Source organism: Artemia franciscana, chromosome 4 (genome assembly GCF_032884065.1).
Source record: "Artemia franciscana chromosome 4, ASM3288406v1, whole genome shotgun sequence".
Lineage (NCBI taxonomy): Eukaryota > Metazoa > Arthropoda > Branchiopoda > Anostraca > Artemiidae > Artemia > Artemia franciscana.
The window spans coordinates 59,078,168-59,099,876 of record NC_088866.1 but is presented as its reverse complement, the minus strand read 5'-3'; the positions used below and the strand labels follow the sequence as shown (position 1 = coordinate 59,099,876).

Sequence of the window (21,709 nt, the reverse complement as noted above, 5' to 3'; positions counted from 1 at the left end):
CTTCTAACCTCATATTCTACCTTATCCGCAGCAGTGTTATCAAACAGTTCGTGGTAACAAACTGTAGTAAGAAGGAACCCGACTGAATAGTAACCGAAACTGTAAAAAATGGAATTTTGATACCAATACATATATCACCTGAATCGGACTTGTATGCTGATTTTAAATATACATGTTTCATCAAGTTAAACCCTACCCATCAAAAGTTAAGAGTCTGAGAAAAGTTGTCTTATTTTTGAAAAACAAGTAAAGACGCCCTAAAAGTCATAGAATCTTAATGGAAAGCACACAATCAGATTCAGAATATCAGATTACCCTACTGTAGAGGTTTCAAGCTCCTATCTGCAAATATGTGGAATTTTGTTGTTGTTTTTTTGCCAGAAAAATCACAGTATTTATTTGTTGTTGTTTTTGTTTTTGTTTTTTTTTTCAGGGGTGATCCTGTCGACGCAATGGTCAAAGAGTGTTGCGAAAGAGCTCATTCTAACAGATTTAAAAGTTCTAGTGCCCTTTTTGAGTGAACACAAAAAATGAAGGGCAACTAGGTCCCCTCCCACGCTCATTTCATCGGGGGAACAATGAGCGCCCCTCACACCCCTCTCTTTAAGCAAACGCTCTTTACGTTGACGTTAGAATCTTTCTCACGACTCCACTTTAAAAAAAAAAAAAACTTTAGCGTAAAGAGCGGGGTGTTGAGGAGGGGAAAGTCCCTTTAATATACGGAATATTTTCTGTTCGTTTTAAGTTTTAATGTCGCTCCTTATTTCCAGTTAAAAATAAAACTTGTTTTTCTTACTTAATTCTTGTACACAGCACTAATCACTTTAATGTATTTGTCTGGTATACCATACAAGGACAAGACCTTCGCTGAAGCTCTTCTATCAACAGAATCGAAAGCTTGGTCAAAATCTATAAAACTAAGGACTAAATGTGTTTGATCACTCAGACACTTTTCATCTATTAACCTGAAATGGAAAATTTGGCCAAGACGTCCTCAACACTTTCTAAGACCAGACTGTTTTTCTGTCATAAACTTGTCCACACCATGTCTCAGTTCAAAAATCGACATGTTTACTAAGTAATTTGCGGCCTACAAAGACCAGGTTAATGCCTAGATAGATACCACAGTCAGTCAAGTATCACCTATACAGGGGCTTAATTAAGTTTCTTTTTTTCTAAATCGCTAAGTACTTCCCCTTTTCCGTAAATCATATTCACAATCTTCAGTAATTTATTTATAACCTCAGGGCCACTATGTTTAAGAAAATCATCTTCTATTGTCTAATCGTGGAGGCTTCATGTAGCACGATGAGGACCACGCTGTTCCTAGTAGGGAAAAACAATTTCTTAGGAGGTAAAGGAATGCAGAGACTCCTTACTTTCATTTAAAAGTTTTTTTTTGTTTAATTTCTGGACGTTTTTGAATTAACGCATGTTTTGATCTTGGCTCTCTGCACATAAATAATTAAAAAGAAATTTGCATATTAATTAATTACAATTAATCGGAAGATTTTGAGAAAAATGAGTGAGGGAGGAGGCCTAGTTGCCCTCCAATTTTTTGATTACTTAAAAAAGCAACTAGAACTTTTAATTTTTCCAAACGTTTTCATTGGTAAGAAATATACGTAACTTACGAATTAACTTACGTAACGAAATTCTATATTCCTATGTTTTATTGCGTATATGAGGGGGTTCAACCCTCGTCGATACATCGCTCTTTACACTAAAGCTTAAGTTTTGTCCCAATTCCTTAAGAATGACCTCTGAATCACAAAGGCCGTAGAATAAATAGTTGAAATTACTAAAAATACTTTAGCGTAAAGAGTGAGGTATTTTAGGTTTTAATGCTGCTCCTTACTTTCAGTAAAAAAAAAATTTTTTTAATTTATTTTTTCATTGTTTTTTCAAATAATGCTAGGAAATCATGCGCCCTTGATTGAAATTCTCTTCTCCCATGAGAAGTTTCTCCATGGAAGTATCCTCCCACGTAACCCCCCCCCCCCCCCTCAACTCTCCCCCTAAGCCAAAAAAATCCCCCTGAAAACGTCTGTACACTTCCCAGTAACCATTACTATATGTAAACACAGGTCAAAGTTTGTAACTTGCAGCCCCTCCCACGGGGACTGCGGGGGAGTAAGTCGTCCTTAAAGACACAGTTATTAGGTTTTTCAACTATGGTGAATAAAATGGCTATCTCATAATGTTGATCTGGTGACTTTGGGGAAAAAATAAGCGTGGGAGGAGGCCTAGGGGCCCTCCGATTTTTTTTGGTCATTTAAAAAGGGCACTAGAACTTTTAATTTCCGCTAAAATGAGCCCTCTCACGACATTCTAGGATGACTGAATCAATACGATCACCCCTGGGAAAAAAAACTAAAACAAAAAAAACAAACAAACAAAACAAATCCGTGATCTGTCTTCTGGCAAAAAATGCGAAATTCCACATTTTCGTAGATAGGAGCTTTAAACTTCTACAACAAGGTTCTCTGATACGCTGAATCTGATGGTGTGATTTTCGTTAAGATTGTATGACTTTTAGGGGGTTTTCCCTCCTATTTTCTAAAATAATACAAATTTTCTCAGGCTCGTAACTTTTAATGGATAAGACTAAACTTGACGAAACTTATATATTTAAAATCAACATTAAAATGCTATTCTTTGATGTAACTATTGGTATCAAAATTCCATTTTTTTTTTTTTTTTAGTTTCGGTAACTATTGAGCCGGGTCACTCCTTACTACAGTTCGTTACCACGAACTTTTTGATGACCTTAAATTCTTCTGTTTTTACCGAGCAAACCCTAGTAACAAGAGAAGGATGCCATTGAACTGGCAAGACATCTGGCAAACTTCGCTACAAGTAACACGCGGTAACAATAGATAGCGCTGTCTATCCAACTAATAAAGAGGAACTACTTGCCGATACAAGCATCAACAATACGTTTCGTTAATCCCTGAGTAATGTCTTGCATACATCTTTTTCAACCACCAATTCCTGTGGACCAATACCACCAATAAGATTGTACGACTTTTAGGGGGTGTTTCCCCCTATTTTCTAAAATGAGGCATATTTTCTCATGCTTGTAACTTTTGATGGGTAAAACTAAACTTGATGAAACTTATATATTTAAAATCAGCAAAAAAATTCGATTCTTTTAACGTATCTTTTAGTATCAAACTTTCGTTTTTTAGAGTTTCTTTTACTATTGAGCCTCGTCGCTCCTTACTTCAGTTCGATACCACGAACTGTTTGAAACGGTATGCGTGTAACTTAAATACCGTGTAACTCAACCTCCAGCAACCGAACCCCCATAACTGAACCACCGTGGAACTCTTTGTCACAGCATTGTCACAATGCGAAATCACACCATCGCATTCAGCGTATCAGAGAACCCTATATTAAAAGTTTCAAGCTCCTATCTAGAAAAATGTGGAACTTCGTATGTTTTGCCACAAGACCGATCACGGGTGCGTGTTTATTTGTTTGTTTTGTTTTTTTTTTTTTTTTTCTTAAGCGGTCATCGTATCGACCAACTGGTCCTAGAATGTCACAAGAGGGCTCATTTTAACGGAAATGAAAAGTTCTAGTGCCCTTTTTAAGTGATCAAAAATTGCAGGGCACCTAGGCCCCCTCCCAAGCTCATTTTTTCCCAAAGTCAACGGATCAAAATTGAGATAGCCACTTTGTTCAACATAGTCGAAAATCATAATAACTATGTCCTTAGGGATGACAGCCTTTGGGGGGAGGGGCTGCAAGTTACAGACTGTGACAAGCGTTTACATACAGTAATGGTTATTTGGAAGTGTACAGACATTTTCAGAGGTTTTTTTTTGGTTTGGGGGGATAGAGGGGAAGGGGCCTTGTGGGAAGATCTTTTCTAGGAAGAATATGTCGTAGGGGAAAACAAATTCAATGAAAAGGGGGCGCAGGATTTTCAGAGGCTTTTTTTGGATTGGGGGGATAGAGAGGAAGGGGCCTTGTGGGAAGATCTTTTCTTGGAAGAATATGTCATGGGGGAATACACATTCAATGAAGGGGGGCGCAGGATTTTCTAGCATTATTATAAAAGAAAACAATGAAAAAATAAATATGAAAGTTTTTTCAACTGAAAGTAAGGAGTAGTATTAAAATCTAAAACAAACAGAGATTATAACGCATACGAAGGGTTCTTCTCCTCTTAAATATCTCGCTCTTTACGCTCAAGTGTTTTTAGTAATTTCAACTATTTATTTTACTGCCTTTCTGATTCAGGGGTCATTCTTAAAGAATTAGGACAAAATTTGACCTTTAGTGTAAAGAGTGAGGTATTAACGAGAGGACAAACCCCTTCATATACATAATAAAAATAGACGAATATAGAAGTTCGTTACGCAAGTTATTTCTTAAGTCACGTACATTTTTTACTACTAAAAACGTTTGATAAAAATTTAAAAGTTCTAGTTGTCTTTTTAAGTAACCAAAAAATTGGATGGCAACTAGGCCTCCTCCCCCACCATTTTTTCTCAAAATCGTCTGATCAAAACAGAGAAAGCCATTTAGCCAAAAAAAGAATTAATATGCAAATTTCATTTTAATAGTTTTTGAGCGGAGAGCCAAAATCAAACATGCATTAATTCAAAAACTTTCAGAAATTAAACAAGAAAAACTAGTTTTTTTAACTGAAAGTAAGGAGCGACATTAAAACTTAAAACGAACAGAAATTATTCCGAATACGAAAGGGGCTGTCCCCTTCTCAACGCCCTGCTTTTTACGCTTAAGTTTTTTACTGTTTAATAAAGTAGAATTGAGAGAAAGAGTCAAACTTTAGCGTAAAGAGCTGGGCATTGAGAAGGGAACAGCCCCTTTCGTACTCGGAATAATTTCTGTTCGTTTTAAGTTTTAATGTCGCTCCTTACTTTCAGTTTAAAAAAAAATAGTTTTTTTTATTTAATATCTCACTGAGACGAAGTTAATTATCTCTGAACACAGACAGACTCCAGTTTTACTCGGATCAAGAACTTGAGTGTGGTTGCTATAACGCGCAAGTACCTTAAATAAACATAATTTAAATAATTTGATCATAATAATTAATAATAATTAAATAATTTTAATGATAAATTAATAATAGTCAAAAAGAAACTATTCATTATATAATAAAATTACAATAATTCCTTTAATATAAGAGAACTTTGTTAAAATTTTGCCTGGAAATTTGGTGAAAGAGGGAGGGAGAGGCGATAATCAAGATTTTAGTACGATAGCTTAGTAGGCTGACAGAAGAAAAATTGTTAATTCTTAATTTTTTCTGGTTTCCATGGTATTTAATATATCATCCTGTTCATATAAGAATTGTTCATAAAAAAATTCACTGCAAGTAAAGAAGTCTTGAAAGCACTAAATAAGATTAGTCCAACGATTTAAGTGGGGACCTGAGTTAAGTTGGCCATTGATCTTGGGATAAATTCTTGGCACGATAAATTTATAAAATTAAAAGTACTTGAAAGTTTAATACGAAACTAAATACAAATAAAGCAATCCAAAGAATACACAGGCATAATTCAACATATTTAGCGTTCCCACGTTTGATGCTCCATTTTTACGATAATAACAGTAATTTCCCTATCAAACGTAACCTAACTTTTTTGTGTCCAAATATATACCCCATTTTAGGCTATATATTTCCAACCAGATTCAGCGTATCAGCGAGTCCTTCTATGGAAGTTTCAAGCTCCTACCTGTTGATTCTTGTATTTTCTGCCAGAACAATAATAACGGATGCGTTGTTAGTTTTTTTTTTTTTTTTGCTTTTTCTTCAGCGGTTATCTTATCGACCCAGGAGCCCTAAAATATCGAGAGAGGGCTCATTTGACCAGAAATTAAAGGTTCTAGTCATGTTTTTTATGTGACCAAAAATATTAGAGGGCAATTCAGCAATTTAGTATGTGTTCTGGCCTGGCCAGTCCCCTTTCTATAATTCTTTGTTGTAGTTTCCATGATTTGTTATACTAAAGTATTACATTTTCATCATATTTTAGAATATTTGATAAGGATAAATCTAATTAAATTTCTGGAGTGTTGTCGGGCTAACACGTAAGTACAAAATTTTGAGATAGCCATTTTGTTCAGCATAGTTGAAAGGCAGAATAACTGTGACTTTAGAGATAACACGAAACCCCACAACCCCTGGGGAAGGGTCTAAGCTATAAGATTTCCTTATTGTTTACACATAGTATTTGTTATTGGTAAGTAGGCATACATTTTTCGAGTAAGGGGCAAATTTTCTGCAGGGGATTTTTCCACAAGGAGAATTTGCCATAGGGAGGAAAGTTTCCCGGAAGTGAATTTTAAACCGGGGGAATTTGCCAGAATTCCAAATATCTTGGAATTCTGTGGCCAAATATTGGGGGAATAGCCAAATATCTTCATTTATGATTCTAAATAAGTTTTAGATTGCCTGGTATAATTTCCTCCATGTCTTCTAGAGGGAAACAAATTCTGACAAAAGAAAATTTAAAGATAAAAAAAAGATGATTTAAAAATACTGCTCATTTCTTTTTTCCTTGTCGAGAGCATCAAATCTAGTTTTACCAATACAAGTCCTTTCACTTTGAAGCATGTCATTTCTAAATGACAATTCTCGCATCTGCCTAAAGGCACTTTGAGGCCCTTTAAATGAACTTGCCTGATTCAGATGAATTTGTAGCAAAGGGAATAGCGGATGGAAACAACCAGGGTCGCATCCAGGATTTTTCAGAGGGAGGGGGCCGGTGTTAATGAAAGATCTTTTTTGGTGTGGGTGGGAGATTTATAAACCACTTTTCAGCTAAAACAGTATATATATATATGTATATATATATATATATATATATATATATATATATATATATATATATATATATATATATATATATATATATATATATATATATATATATATATATATATATTATATATATATATATATATATATATATATATATATATATATATATATATATATATATATATATATATATATATATATATATATATATATATATATATATATATATATATATATATATATATATATATATATATATATATATATATATATATATATATATATATATATATATATATATATATATATATATATATATATAGGTATTTTCTCGATCTGTGTCTACTACCTTGTATTTTGTTTGCCATTAGCCATTGGTATCACATTGAGCGTCGCTGAGTCTCTTCTTTTCTCCTAAATATCATCTTGCGGTCATATCCAATTTCTAATATTTCTATAGACGTTGTTCTTCTTTTTTTGACGATGCGCTTCTTTCATAATACGGTGGGGGGATATAGCACCTGAAAAAGCATATAATTTATGATAAGTAAACAGTCACATTTAACTACCGTGCTTTGGTACGGCGATCAGGAAATCAGTATTTTTATTTTTTTTTTTTTTTTATAGATGAAAGACAATTCCGAGAAGGTAGGCAGGAGACATGGGCATTCAATCCCAAAATCTTAAATTTTCTTTTTTCACTAAGTGTTTCGCGACTTCACGAAAGACTCGAAACAAATCTTGAAAAATACACCTAAGCGAAAAATCGTACAAAATTGAAGTGCTAAAAACACAACAAAAATTACAATGAGTCTCATTGACAGGGTATCCAGTTGCTTTAAAGTAAAGAAAGCAAGCAAGAAGACATGTTTGCCACAACCCTAAGCCGTTACAAGATATCAAAGGCCTAATTCAGTGTTATACAAAGATACTATTGATAGGATTATCTGGGGCATACAATTAAATATTACCCTAATTAGTGGTCAAATAAAAAGTCCTAAAAACTGTTCTACCGTCTTTCATAATTATGCTACCGTGGTACGTGACGCTGCTTTATTAACTCAAGCTTTCTTAAAATTAATTTTTCAAACGTATTCTAGCCCCTTGAACTCGCATAATTCATTTTACCAACATTTTCATCTAAGATGCTCACATTATCATCAAGTCTAGGGGTTTTTTAATTCCGTGCTCTCACATTGCCTTTGCTGTGCTTCTTAGGACAAAGTGCACCAGAATCATACGTGCTAATGGTGATAGAACGCAACCCCATTGAAGTCCTGATTAAACATGATACCAGCTTCTAACCTCATATTCTACCTTATCCGCAGCAGTGTTATCAAACAGTTCGTGGTAACAAACTGTAGTAAGGAGGAACCCGACTGAATAGTAACTGAAACTGTAAAAAATGGAATTTTGATACCAATACATACATCACCTGAATCGGACTTTTATGCTGATTTTAAATATACACGTTTCATCAAGTTAAATCCTACCCATCAAAAGTTAAGAGTCTGAGAAAAGTTGTCTTATTTTTGAAAAACAAGTAAAGACGCCCTAAAAGTCATAGAATCTAAATGGAAAGCACACAATCAGATTCAGAATATCAGATTACCCTACTGTAGAGGTTTCAAGCTCCTATCTGCAAATATGTGGAATTTTGTTGTTGTTTTTTGCCAGAAAAATCACAGTATTTATTTGTCGTTGTTTTTGTTTGTTTTTTTAGGGGTAATCCTGTCGACGCAATGGTCAAATAGTGTTGTGAAAGAGCTCATTCTAACAGATTTAAAAGTTCTAGTGCCCTTTTTGAGTGAACACAAAAAATGAAGGGCAACTAGGTCCCCTCCCACACTCATTTTAATCGGGGGAACAATGAGCGCCCCTCACACCCCTCTCTTTAAGCAAACGCTCTTTACGTTGAAGTTAGAATCTTTCTCATGACTCCAATTTAAAAAAAAATTAAAAACTTTAGCGTAAAGAGCGGGGTGTTGAGGAGGGGAAAGTCCCTTTAATATAGGGAATATTTTCTGTTCGTTTTAAGTTTTAATGTCGCTCCTTATTTCCAGTTAAAAATAAAACTTGTTTTTCTTACTTAATTCTTGTACACAGCACTAGGCACTTTAATGTATTTGTCTGGTATACCATACAAGGACAAGACCTTCGCTGAAGCTCTTCTATCAACAGAATCGAAAGCTTGCTCATCATCTATAAAACTAAGGAATAAATGTGTTTGATCACTCAGACACTTCTCATTTATTAACCTGAAATGGAAAATTTGGCCAAGACGTCCTCAACACTTTCTAAGACCAGACTGTTTTTCTGTCATAAACTTGTCTACACCATCTCTCAGTTCAAAAATCAACATGTTTACTTAGTAATTTGCGGCCTACAAAGACCAGGTTAATGCCTAGATAGATACCACAGTCAGTCACGTATCACCTATACAGGGGATTAATTAAGCTCCTTTTTTTTTAATCGCTAAGTACTTCCCCTTTTCCGTAAATCATATTCACAATCTTCAGTAATTTATTTATAACCTCAGGGCCACTATGTTTAAGAAACTCATCTTCTATTGTCTAATCGTGGAGGCTTCATGTAGCACGATGAGGACCACGCTGTTCCTAGTAGGGGAAAACAATGTCTTAGGAGGTAGAGGATGCAGAAACTCCTTACTTTCATTTAAAAGTTTTTTTTTGTTTAATTTCTGGACGTTTTTGAATTAACGCATGTTTTGATCTTGGCTCTCTGCCCATAAATAATTAAAAAGAAATTTGCATATTAATTAATTGCAATTAATCGGAAGATTTTGAGAAAAATTAGCGAGGGAGGAGGCCTAGTTGCCCTCCAATTTTTTGATTACTTAAAAAAGCAACTAGAACTTTTAATTTTTTCCAAACGTTTTCATTGGTAAGAAATATACGTAACTTAAGAATTAACCTAAGTAACGAAATTCTATATTCCTATGTTTTTATTGCGTATATGAGGGGGTTCAACCCTCGTCGATACCTCGCTCTTTACACTAAAGCCTAAGTTTTGCCCCAATTCCTTAAGAATGACCTCTGAATCACAAAGGCCGTAGAATAAATAGTTGAAATTACTAAAAACACTTTAGCGTAAAGAGTGAGGTATTTTAGGTTTTAATGCTGCTCCTTACTTTCAGTAAAAAAAAATTCCAAATTTATTTTTTCATTGTTTTTTCAAATAATGCTAGGAAATCATGTGCCCTTGATTGAAATTCTCTTCCCCCATGAGAAGTTTCTCCATGGAAGTATCCTCCCACGTAACCCCGCCCCCTCAACTCTCCCCCTAAACCAAAAAATCCCCTTGAAAACGCCTGTACACTTCCCAGTAACCATTACTATATGTAAACACAGGTCAAAGTTTGTAACTTGCAGCCCCTCCCACGGGGACTGCGGGGGAGTAAGTCGTCCCTAAAGACACAGTTATTAGGTTTTTCAACTATGGTGAATAAAATGGCTATGTCATAATGTTGATCTGGTGACTTTGGGGAAAAAATAAGCGTGGGAGGGGGCCTAGGGGCCCTCCAATTTTTTTGGTCACTTAAAAAGGGCACTAGAACTTAATTTCTGCTAGAATGAGCCCTCTCACGACATTCTAGGACCACTGAATCGATACGATCACCCCTGGGAAAAAAACTAAAACAAAAAAACAAACAAACAAAACAAATCCGTGATCTGTCTTCTGGAAAAAAAATGCGAAATTCTACATTTTTGTAGATAGGAGCTTGAAACTTCTACAAAAAGGTTCTCTGATACGCTGAATCTGATGGTGTGATTTTAAAAAGATTTGATGGTGTTGATTTTTTAAGATTGTATGACTTTCAGGGGGTTTTCCCTCCTGTTTTCTAAAATAATACAAATTTTCTCAGGCTCGTAACTTTTAATAGATAAGACTAAACTTGACGAAACTTATAAATTTAAAATCAACATTAAAATGTGATTCTTTGATGTAACTATTGGTTTCAAAATTCCATTTTTTTTTTTTTTAGTTTCGGAAACTATTGAGCCGGGTCACTCCTTACTACAGTTCGTTACCACGAACTGTTTGATGACCGTAAATTCTTCTGTTTTTACCGGGCAAACCTTAGTAACAAGAGAAGGATGCCATTGAACTGGCAAGACATCTGGCAAACTTCGCTAGAAGTAACACGCGGTAACAATAGATAGCGCTGTCTATCCAACTAATAAAGAGGAACTACTTGCCGATACAAGCATCAACAATACGTTTCGTTAATCCCTGAGTAATGTCTTGCATGCATCTTTTTCAACCACCAATTCCTGTGGACCAACACCACCAATAAGATTGTATGACTTTTAGGGGGGGTGTCCCCCTATTTTCTAAAATGAGGCAAATTTTCTCAGGCTCGTAACTTTTGATGGGTAAAACTAAACGTGATGAAACTTATATATTTAAAATCAGCAAAAAAATTCGATTCTTTTAATGTATCTTTTAGTATCAAACTTTCATTTTTTAGAGTTTCTTTTACTATTGAGCCTCGTCAATCCTTACTTCAGTTCGTTACCACGAACTGTTTGAAACGGTATGCGTGTAACTTAAATACCGTGTAACTCAACCCCCAGCAACTGAACCCCCATAACTGAACCACCTTGGAACTCTTTGTCACAACATTGTCACAATGCGAAATCACACCATCGCATTCAGCGTATCGGAGAACCGTATATTAAAAGTTTCAAGCTCCTATGTAGAAAAATGTGGAACTTCGTATTTTATGCTAGAAGACCGATCACGGGTGCGTGTTTATTTGTTTTTTTTGTTTGTTTTTTTTTAAGCGGTCATCGTATCGACCAACTGGTCCTAGAATCTCACAAGAAGGCTCATTTTAACGGAAATGAAAAGTTCTAGTGCCCTTTTTAAGTGATCAAAAATTGCAGGGCACCTAGGCCCCCTCCCAAGCTCATTTTTTCCCAAAGTCAACGGATCAAAATTGAGATAGCCACTTTGTTCAACATAGTCGAAAATCATAATAACTATGTCCTTAGGGATGACTTACTCCCCCACAGCCTTTGGGGGGAGGGGCTGCAAGTTACAAACTGTGACATGCATTTACATAAAGTAATGGTTATTTGGAAGTGTACAGACGTTTTCAGAGGTTTTTTTTTTGGTTTGGGGGGATAGAGGGGAAGGGGCCTTGTGGGAAGATCTTTTCTAGGAAGAATATGTCATGGGGGAAAACAAATTCAATGAAGAAGGGCGCAGGATTTTCAGAGGGTTTTTTTGGATTGGGGGGATAGAGGGGAAGGGGCCTTGCGGGAAGATCTTTTCTTGGAAGAATATGTCATGGAGGAATACAAATTCAATAAAGGGGGGCGCAGGATTTTCTAGCATTACTATAAAAAAAAACAATGAAGAAATAAATATGAAAAAGTTTTTTCAACTGAAAGTAAGCAGTAGTATTAAAATCTAAAACAAACAGAGATTATTACGCATACGAGGGGTTCTTCTCCTCTTAAATGTCTCGCTCTTTACGCTCAAGTATTTTTAGTAATTTCAACTATTTATTTTACTGCCTTTCTGATTCAGGGGTCATTCTTAAAGAATTAGGACAAAATCTGAGCTTTAGTGTAAAGAGCGAGATATTAACGAGAGGACAAACCCCCTCATATACATAATAAAAATAGACGAATATAGAAGTTTGTTACGCAAGTTAATTCTTAAGTCACGTACATTTTTTACTACTAAAAACGTTTGATAAAAATTTAAAAGTTCTAGTTGTCTTTTTAAGTAACCAAAAAATTGGACGGCAACTAGGCCTCCTCCCCCACCCTTTTTTCTCAAAACCGTCTGATCAAAACAAAGAGAAAGCCATTTAGCCAAAAAAAGAATTAATATGCAAATTTCATTTTAATAGTTTTTGAGCGGAGAGCCAAAATCAAACACGCATTAATTCAAAAACTTTCAGAAATTAAATAAGAAAAACTAGTTTTTTTAACTGAAAGTAAGGAGCGACATTAAAACTTAAAACGAACAGAAATTATTCCGAATAGGAAAGGGGCTATCGCCTTCTCAACGCCCTGCTTTTTACGCTTAAGTTTTTTACTGTTTAGTAAAGTAGAATTGAGAGAAAGAGTCAAACTTTAGCGTAAAGAGCTGGGCGTTGAGAAGGGAACAGCCCCTTTCGTACTCGGAATAATTTCTGTTCGTTTTAAGTTTTAATGTCGCTCCTTACTTTCAGTTTAAAAAAAAAAATAGTTTTTTTTATTTAATATCTCACTGAGACGAAGTTAATTTTCTCTGAACACAGACAGACTCCAGTTTTACTTGGATCAAGAACTTGAGTGTGGTTGCTATAACGGGCAAGTACCTTAAATAAACATAGTTTAAATAATTTGATCATAATAATTAATAATAATTAAATAATTTTAATGATAAATTAATAACAGTCAAAAAGAAACTATTCATTATATAATAAAATTACAATAATTCCTTTAATATAAGAGAACTTTGTTAAAATTTTGCCTGGAAATTTTGTGAAAGAGGGAGGGAGAGGCGATAATCAAGATTTTAGTACGATAACTTAGTAGGCTGACAGAAGCAAAATTGTTAATTCTTAAGTTTTTCTGGTTTCCATGGTATTTAATTTATCATCCTGTTCATAAAAACGTAACCTACCTTTTTTGTGTCCAAATATATACCCCATCTTAGGCTATATATTTCCAACCAGATTCAGCGTATCAGAGAGTTCTTCTGTGGAGGTTTCAAGCTCCTACCTGTTGATTTTTGTAATTTTCTGCCAGAACAATGATAACGGATGCGTTATTTTTTTTTTTTTTTTTTTTTTGCTTTTTCTTCAGTGGTTATCTTATCGACCCAGCAGCCCTAAAATATCGAGAGAGGGCTTATTTGACCAGAAATTGAAGGTTCTAATCATGTTTTTTATGTGACCAAAAATATTAGAGGGCAATTCAGCAATTTAGTATGTGTTCTGGCCAGTCCCCTTCTTATAATTCTTTGTTGTAGTTTCCATGATTTGTTTTACTAAAGTATTACATTTTCATCATATTTTAGAATATTTAATTAGGATAAATCTAATTACATTTCTGGAAGGCATTTGAAAGGCAGAATAACTATGACTTTAGAGATAACACGAAACCCCACAACCCCTGGGGAAGGGTTTAAGCTATAAGATTTCCCTATTGTTTACACATAGTATTTTTTATTGGTAAGTATACACACATTTTTCGAGTAAGGGGCAAATTTTCTGCAGGGGATTTTTCCACAAGGAGAATTTTCCATAGGGAGGAAATTTTCCCGGAAGTGAATTTTAAACTGGGGAAATTTGCCAGAATTCCTATGCCAAATTCTTCTTATGCCTGGCTTTCTCTTTGTCGACTCGGTTTTACGCAGAGATGTTAAGGGTAATTGTTCGGGGTAAATTTTCACCAAGATTGAATTGTCTAAAGGATATATCCGTGGGGAAGAGATTTCCGTGAAGGTGGAGCCAGATTTCCTGTCATTATTTCAAAGAACTATTGGAAATTAAATAAGAAAGCAAGTTTTTTCAACTGAAAGTACGGAGCAACATTAAAATTCAAAACGAACAGAAATTACTATGGTTATTAAGGGGTAGCCCCCTCCACAACACCTCGCTCTTTATGCTATAGTTTGAAATTTGTCCCCATTCTCTCGAAACAACTCCTGGAACAAAAGGTTCGTTTAATTAGAACAGTAAGAAGCTTTTTTGAAATTACTCAAAAACTTCGGACTAAAGAGCACAGTAAAAATATTTACAACACGTCCCGAATTAAATGTAAACAAAGAGCGGAATCGAAGAGAAAAATTGGGTCAAAATGGGATATTTCCGAGCCGCGGTTCCCCCTAAGCCACGGCACCCGGAATACCTCTCACAGTTACCCCCCCCCCCCACCTGGGAATGGTTCTTGCTGGAGTAAAGTAGAGTGGAAGTGCCTTCAAATGTGTTAATTAGGCAAAAATGTTCTGCATATTATGAAGCATGAATTATTCTCTTAACACTTATCCTTTTCAATCAAAACAGTCCCATTTGAAGGTTAGCCAAATATCTTCATTTATGATTCTAAATAAGTTTGAGATTGCCTGGTATAATTTCTTCCATGTCCTCTAGAGGGGAATAAATTCTGACAAAAGAAAATTTAAAGATAAAAAAAAGATAATTTAAAAATACTGCTCATTTATTTTTTCCTTGTCGAGAGCATCAAATCTAGTTTTACCAATACAAGTCCTTTCACTTTGAAGCAAAACTGCTCTTATTCCTATTTAAATACTCCATAGAAAACAAACAACACAGAAACTCGAATTTAAAAAAAAAATCATATCGTTCCACTTTGACTGCCTCATCCAGAATGTGTGAATCAACATGATTGATCATTTGAAGATATTTCCAGGCATTGAAAGAAAAAGGCAAGAATTCAACGCAAAACGTCTTCATACATAAAGCATGTCTAACCTGTTTATTTGTATCAATAAAATATTGAAAGCGTGCTTCCACATTAGGGAATACCATTCAAGACGAGTCTGTGAGCTTTTCCTGCGCATACTCTAGTCATCTAAAAAATCATGTTATTGCCAATGATGTTCATAACGTATTGTCAAATTCCAGTAGGGTGCTCGGGAGCTTTCAAAGAGTAAGCTAACTGTAAGATTTCTAAATGACAATTCTCGCATCTGCCTAAAGGAACTTTGAGGCCCTTTAAATGAACTTGCCTGATTCAGATGAATTTGTAGCAATGGGAATAGCGGATGGAAACAGCCAGGGTCGCATCCAGGATTTTTTGGAGGGAGGGGGCGGGTGTTAGTGAAGGATCTTTTTTGGGGTGGGTGGGAGATTTATAAACAGCTTTTCAGCTAAAACAGTATATATATATATATATATATATATATATATATATATATATATATATATATATATATATATATATATATATATATATATATATATATGGTATCTTCTCGATCTGTGTCTACTACCTTGTAAATTGTTTGCCATTAGCAATTGGTATCACATTGAGCGTCGCTGAGTCCCTTCTTTTCTCCTAAATAACATCTTGCGGTCATATCCAATTTCTAATATTTCTATAGACGTTGTTCTTCTTTTTTTGACGATGCGCTTCTTTCATAATACGGTGGGGGGGCTATTGCACCTGAACAAGCATATAATTTATGATAAGTAAACAGTCACATTTTACTACCGTGCTTTGGTACGGCAATCAGGAAATCAGTATTTTTTTTTTTTTTTTTATTTATTTTTTTTTTTAATAGATGAAAGACGATTCCCAGAAGGTAGGCAGGAGACATGGGCATTCAATCCCAAAATCTTAAATTTTCTTCGCGACTAAGTGTTTCGCGACTTCACGAAAGGCTCGAAACAAATCTTGAAAAATACACCTAAACGAAAAATCGTACAAAATTGAAGTGCTAAAAACACTACAAAAATTACAATGAGTCTCATTGACAGGGTATCCAGTTGCTTTAAAGTAAAGAAAGCAAGCAAGAAGACATGTTTGCCACAACCCTAAGCCGTTACAAGATATCAAATACCTAATTCAGTGTTGTACAAAGATACTATTGAGAGGATTATCCGGGGCATACAATTAAATATTACCCTAATTAGTGGTCAAATAAAAACTCCTAAAAACTGCTCTACCGTCTTTCATAATTATGCTACCGTGGTAAGTGACGCTGCTTTATTGACTCAAGCATTCTTAAAATTAATTTTTCAAACGTATTCTAGCCCCTTGAACTCGCATAATTCGTTTTACCAACATTTTCTTCTAAGATGCTAGGGGACTTTTAATTCCGTGCTCTCACATTGCCTTTGCTGTGCTCCTTAGGACAAAGTGCACCAGAATCATACGTGCTAATGGTGATAGAACGCAACCCCATTGAACTCCTGATTAAATATGAAACCAGCTTCTAATCTCATATTCTACCTTATCCGCAGCAGTGTTATGAAACAGTTCGTGGTAACAAACTGTAGTAAGGAGGAACCCGACTGAATAGTAACCAAAACTGTAAAAAATAGAATTTTGATACCAATACACACATCACCTGAATCGGACTTTTATGCTGATTTTAAATATACATGTTTCATCAAGTTAAATCCTACCCATCAAATGTTAAGAGTCTGAGACAAGTTGTCTTATTTTTGAAAAACAAGTAAAGACGCCCTAAAAGTCATAGAATCTTAATGGAAATCACACAATCAGATTCAGAACATCAGATTACCCTACTGTAGAGGTTTCAAGCTCCTATCTGCAAATATGTGGAATTTTGTTGTTTGTTTTTTTTTTGCCAGAAAAATCACAGTATTTATTTGATGTTGTTTTTGTTTTGTTTTTCAGGGGTGATCCTGTCGACGCAATGGTCAAAGAGTGTTGCGAAAGAGCTCATTCTAACAGATTTAAAAGTTCTAGTGCCCTTTTTGAGTGAACACAAAAAATGAAGGGCAACTAGGTCCCCCTACACGCTCATTTCATCGGGGGAACAATGAGTGCCACTCTCTTTAAGCAAACGCTCTTTACGCTGAAGTTTGAATCTTTCTCACGACTCCAATTTTTTAAAAAAATAAAAAACTTTAGCGTAAAGAGCGGGGTGTTGAGGAGGGGAAAGTCCCTTTAATATACGGAATATTTTCTGTTCGTTTTAAGTTTTAATTTCGCTCCTTATTTTCAGTTAAAAATAAAACTTGTTTTTCTTACTTAATTCTTGTACACAGCACTAATCACTTTAATGTATTTGTCTGGTATACCATACAAGGACAAGACCTTCGCTGAAGCTCTTCTATCAACAGAATCGAAAGCTTGCTCATCATCTATAAAACTAAGGACTAAATGTGTTTGATCACTCAGACACTTCTCATTTATTAACCTGAAATGGAAAATTTGGCCAAGACATCCTCAACACTTTCTAAGACCAGACTGTTTTTCTGTCATAAACTTGTCTACACCATCTCTCAGTTCAAAAATCAACATGTTTACTAAGTAATTTGCGGCCTACAAAGACCAGGTTAATGCCTAGATAGATACCACAGTCAGTCACTTATCACCTATACAGGGGCTTAATTAAGCTTCTTTTTTTAATCGCTAAGTACTTCCCCTTTTCCGTAAATCATATTCACAATCTTCAGTAATTTATTTATAACCTCAGGGTAACTATGTTTAAGAAACTCATCTTCTATTGTCTAATCATGTACCTGGTGACACGATTTCCCCTTTCTCCCAGTGATTTTTGCAATAGAAATTGAAAGAAGAATTGGGAAGCTAAGAAAAACAAGTACCTGTCCTTTAGATATCCCATTTCCCCTTATTAGAATACTGGTTTTGAGGGTGTTCATCCGATCTCATTTATTCTGCTAACTATACAAAGAATTTTTTGTTGATTGGCAGAGAAAAAATTTTTCCTCCTCTTATAGGCCTGGGACCAATCGGGAACCTCAGTTCCACATCTACCTATAATTCTTGTGCTTATCTTGTCTACATAACTGGTAAAATTCCTAGAAAGTCTAATGGCTGACTTAAATAATTTCCATTTAAGATCTAAAAATAGCATTTGATTTGTTTAATTATAATGTATTATTTCAAAACTTTCACTGAATTCAATATTGACCTTTTTCTAGTGAAATTGGTTTCTTCTTTTATATCAAATAAATCATAAGTAATCAAATACCATATTCGTTATTTCATCCTCCCTGTTCCAAATGCAGTTCGACTCCACAATCTCCCTAAGGAGTTTTCCCAAGAATTGAAATTTGCTAATGAGCTTAAGGTTGTTGAAACCTTCTAAAAAAACTAATGAGTATTTTGATTGACACTGGACAAGATGCCTTTCTCAATAATGCCAATGTGTTTCCTTAACCCTAGCTAGAAGGGTAAGAATTAGTAAATTTTACGACACCACAACACGTTTTAGCAGTTACCATCGAAACGGAAGCTTTGCACTATGACCAATCAATTCTTGTGCTGTCACCGGGTTTTATTATCTGAACTGGTTGGGGAGATTTTAAGGATTAGTAGAAAAAATTACGAAAGCTTTACCATTTATGTAACTTTTTCACCTGTTCATGAAAACTGATATTTTTTATTAAAACTGTGTAATTATAGAGCTTTTCAAACCTTGTTTACAAGCTTCGTAGTAAATTTCATCAGGTATAGTGTATGAAAATGCTGAATTTAGCTATTTTCTGATTTAACATAATTAAACGTCACGCTTGACAACGGGTTTACATCGGTTACATTTGCAGCAGAACTTCTGAAAGAAAATGTTTTCTTTTTCTCACTGTTTTCTTTTTTTCTAATTTTATGATTATGATTCTGGCTTTGATTCTGATTTTATTTTACGTAAAATACCAATAAAACTTTCACTTTTATAATTATAATTTGCGAAAATAAAAATTTCTGCAAATTGGAATTTTTAATTTGCAAGAGTTCGGAAAAATAAGCAATAAAAACCGAATCCCCTAATTGATTTAGTCCATACTTTTACTTGGAATTCGAAGTATCTATAGAAAATTGCGCATTTATATTCAGCAGAATTCTTTAATTGTCAGTAGTTTTGTTGAATATTTAACAAAAGATGTTATTTTTGAAGGTCAAAATTTTTTTTTTTCCCCAGGGGTCATCGTATCGACCAAGTGGTCCTAGAATGTCGCAAGAGGGCTCATTCTAACGGAAATGAAAAGTTCTAGTGCCCTTTTTAAGTGACCAAAAAAATTGGAGGGCATCTAGGCCCCCTCCCACGCTCATTTTTTTCTCAAAATCAACGGATCAAAATTTTGAGATAGCCATTTTGTTCAGCATAGTCGAAAACCATAATAACTATGTCTTTGGGGATGTCTTACTCCCCCACAATTCCCTGGGGGAGGGGCTGCAAGTTACAAACTTTGATCAGTGTTTACATATAGTAATGGTTATTGGGAAGTGTACAGACGTTTTCAGGGGGATTTTATTTTGTTTGGGGGTGGGGCTGAGGAGAGGGGGCTATGTTGGAGGATCTTTCCTTGGAGAAATCTGTCATGGGGGATGAAAAATTCAATGAAAAGGGCGCAGGATTCTCTAGCATTACTATAAGAAAACAATGAAAAATAAACATGAAAACTTTTTTTCAAATGAAAGGAAGAAGTAGCATTGAAACTTAAAACGAACAGAGATTATTACGCATATGAGGGGTTCTAAAAATACTTTAGCATAAAGAGCGAGGTATTTAGGAGGAGATAAATACCTTGCTCTTTATGCTAAAGTATTTTTAGTAATTTCAACTATTTATTCTACGGCCTTTCTGATTCAGGGGTCATTCTTAAAGAATTGGGAGAAAAGTTAAGATTTAGTGTAAAGAGCGAGGTATTAACGAGGGTACAAACCCCCTCATATACATAATAAAAATATAAGGTTATGAAAGTTTGTTACGTAAGTTAATTCTTAAGTTACGTATATTTTTTACTAATAAAAACGTTCGTTAAAAATTAAAAGTTCTAGTAGCCTTTTTAAGTAACCGAAAAATTGGAGGGCAACTAGGCCTCCTTCTCCACCCCTTATTTCTCAAAATCGTCTGATCAAAACTAAGAGAAAGCCATTTAGCCAAAAAAGAATTAATATACAAATTTCATTTTAATAATTTATGTGCGGAGAGCCAAAACCAAACATGCATTAATTCAAAAACGTTCAGAAATTAAATAAAAAAAACTGATTTTTTTAGCTGAAAGTAAGGAGCGACATTAAAACTTAAAACGAACAGAAATTACTCCGTATATGAAATGGGATGTCCCCTCTGCAATCCCTCGCTCTTTACGCTAAAGTTTGACTCTTTGCCACAATTCTACTTTTTAAAACAATTAAAAGCTTTAGCGTAAAGAGCGAGGGATTGCAGAGGGGACAACCCATTTCATATACGGAGTAATTTCTGTTCGTTTTAAGTTTTAATGTCGCTCCTTACTTTCAGCTAAAAAAATCTGTTTTTTTTTATTTAATTACACCAAAAGAACTGAAGAAACGTCAAATATCAGACCAGGCGTTGGTAACTTTTTCTTCGACAATAGTGAAAACTTTAACTGTTTTAAGTTACCAAGATCTAATCGAGATTTTCTTTATTCAGAATTACGCAAGCATTACAAATTATTGTATAGGAAAGAAAAAAATAACAGAAAGAAAAAACAAGTATACAGTTAGATTACCCGTCAGATACATCTTCAAAATTTGATATTCTCCGCTGTCATAGTTATATGCTATTCACACCCTCCTAAAAGACCGACACGCAGTCCCTAACTATATGCAAAAAGAATTCATCGATATATCTTGCTGAAAATAAATAGCCGGCAGAGAATTTCATCGATATATCTTGCTGAAAACAAATAGCTGGCAGAGACTTTGTGTTTGCTTTTAGACGGAGGACTCGCAAAAAAACATGTTAGAAGACCAAACTTAGTGATCAAAAAACCAAGTTGAAAAGAAATTATCTTTCTCTCCGAAAAAAAAAATTCGCGGATTAGTGTATCCTGATACAGTACTGTATATTTTGAAGATATATTACTAACAATATTTGGGCTCTTGTAAACATTGTTTGAGCTTTTTCAGTTACTTATAGAGAGGCTAAGACATCTACATATATTGTATTCCTCTACATGTATTCCTGTATACATCGACATTCCTCTCTACATATAGAGAGGAATAAGCTTGTTCCAAGTACCAAAGAATCACCCATCAATCAATTCAAAACCGAGCCGCGTGTAGGGTTGCTTGGTAGGTACACCTTTCAAATATATTGAGATTTATGGATTTATATAGATCAAGGCTTCTTAAACTATGAGTCGCGACCCCATTTGGGGTCGCGTAGCAAAATTATGGGGTCTCGAGTGATAAAAATACAATTTAACAAAAAATGTTTTTTAACTTGTAAAATTAT

The 21,709-nt window shown here is 34.7% G+C and overlaps 1 long non-coding RNA gene across 2 annotated transcripts in view; it reads right to left on the bottom strand.

The window, feature by feature from the left end:
- LOC136026671 (uncharacterized) overlaps positions 1-21,709 on the bottom strand; it is a 108,499-nt gene that overhangs the window by 71,956 nt on the left and 14,834 nt on the right. For both annotated transcript variants that reach the window (XR_010617386.1, XR_010617387.1), the window contains exons 3-4: positions 13,451-13,657; positions 7,152-7,323 (exon numbers count right to left, since the gene is read on the bottom strand). This is a non-coding gene — a long non-coding RNA (uncharacterized LOC136026671). The remainder of the gene's footprint in view (positions 1-7,151; positions 7,324-13,450; positions 13,658-21,709) is intronic.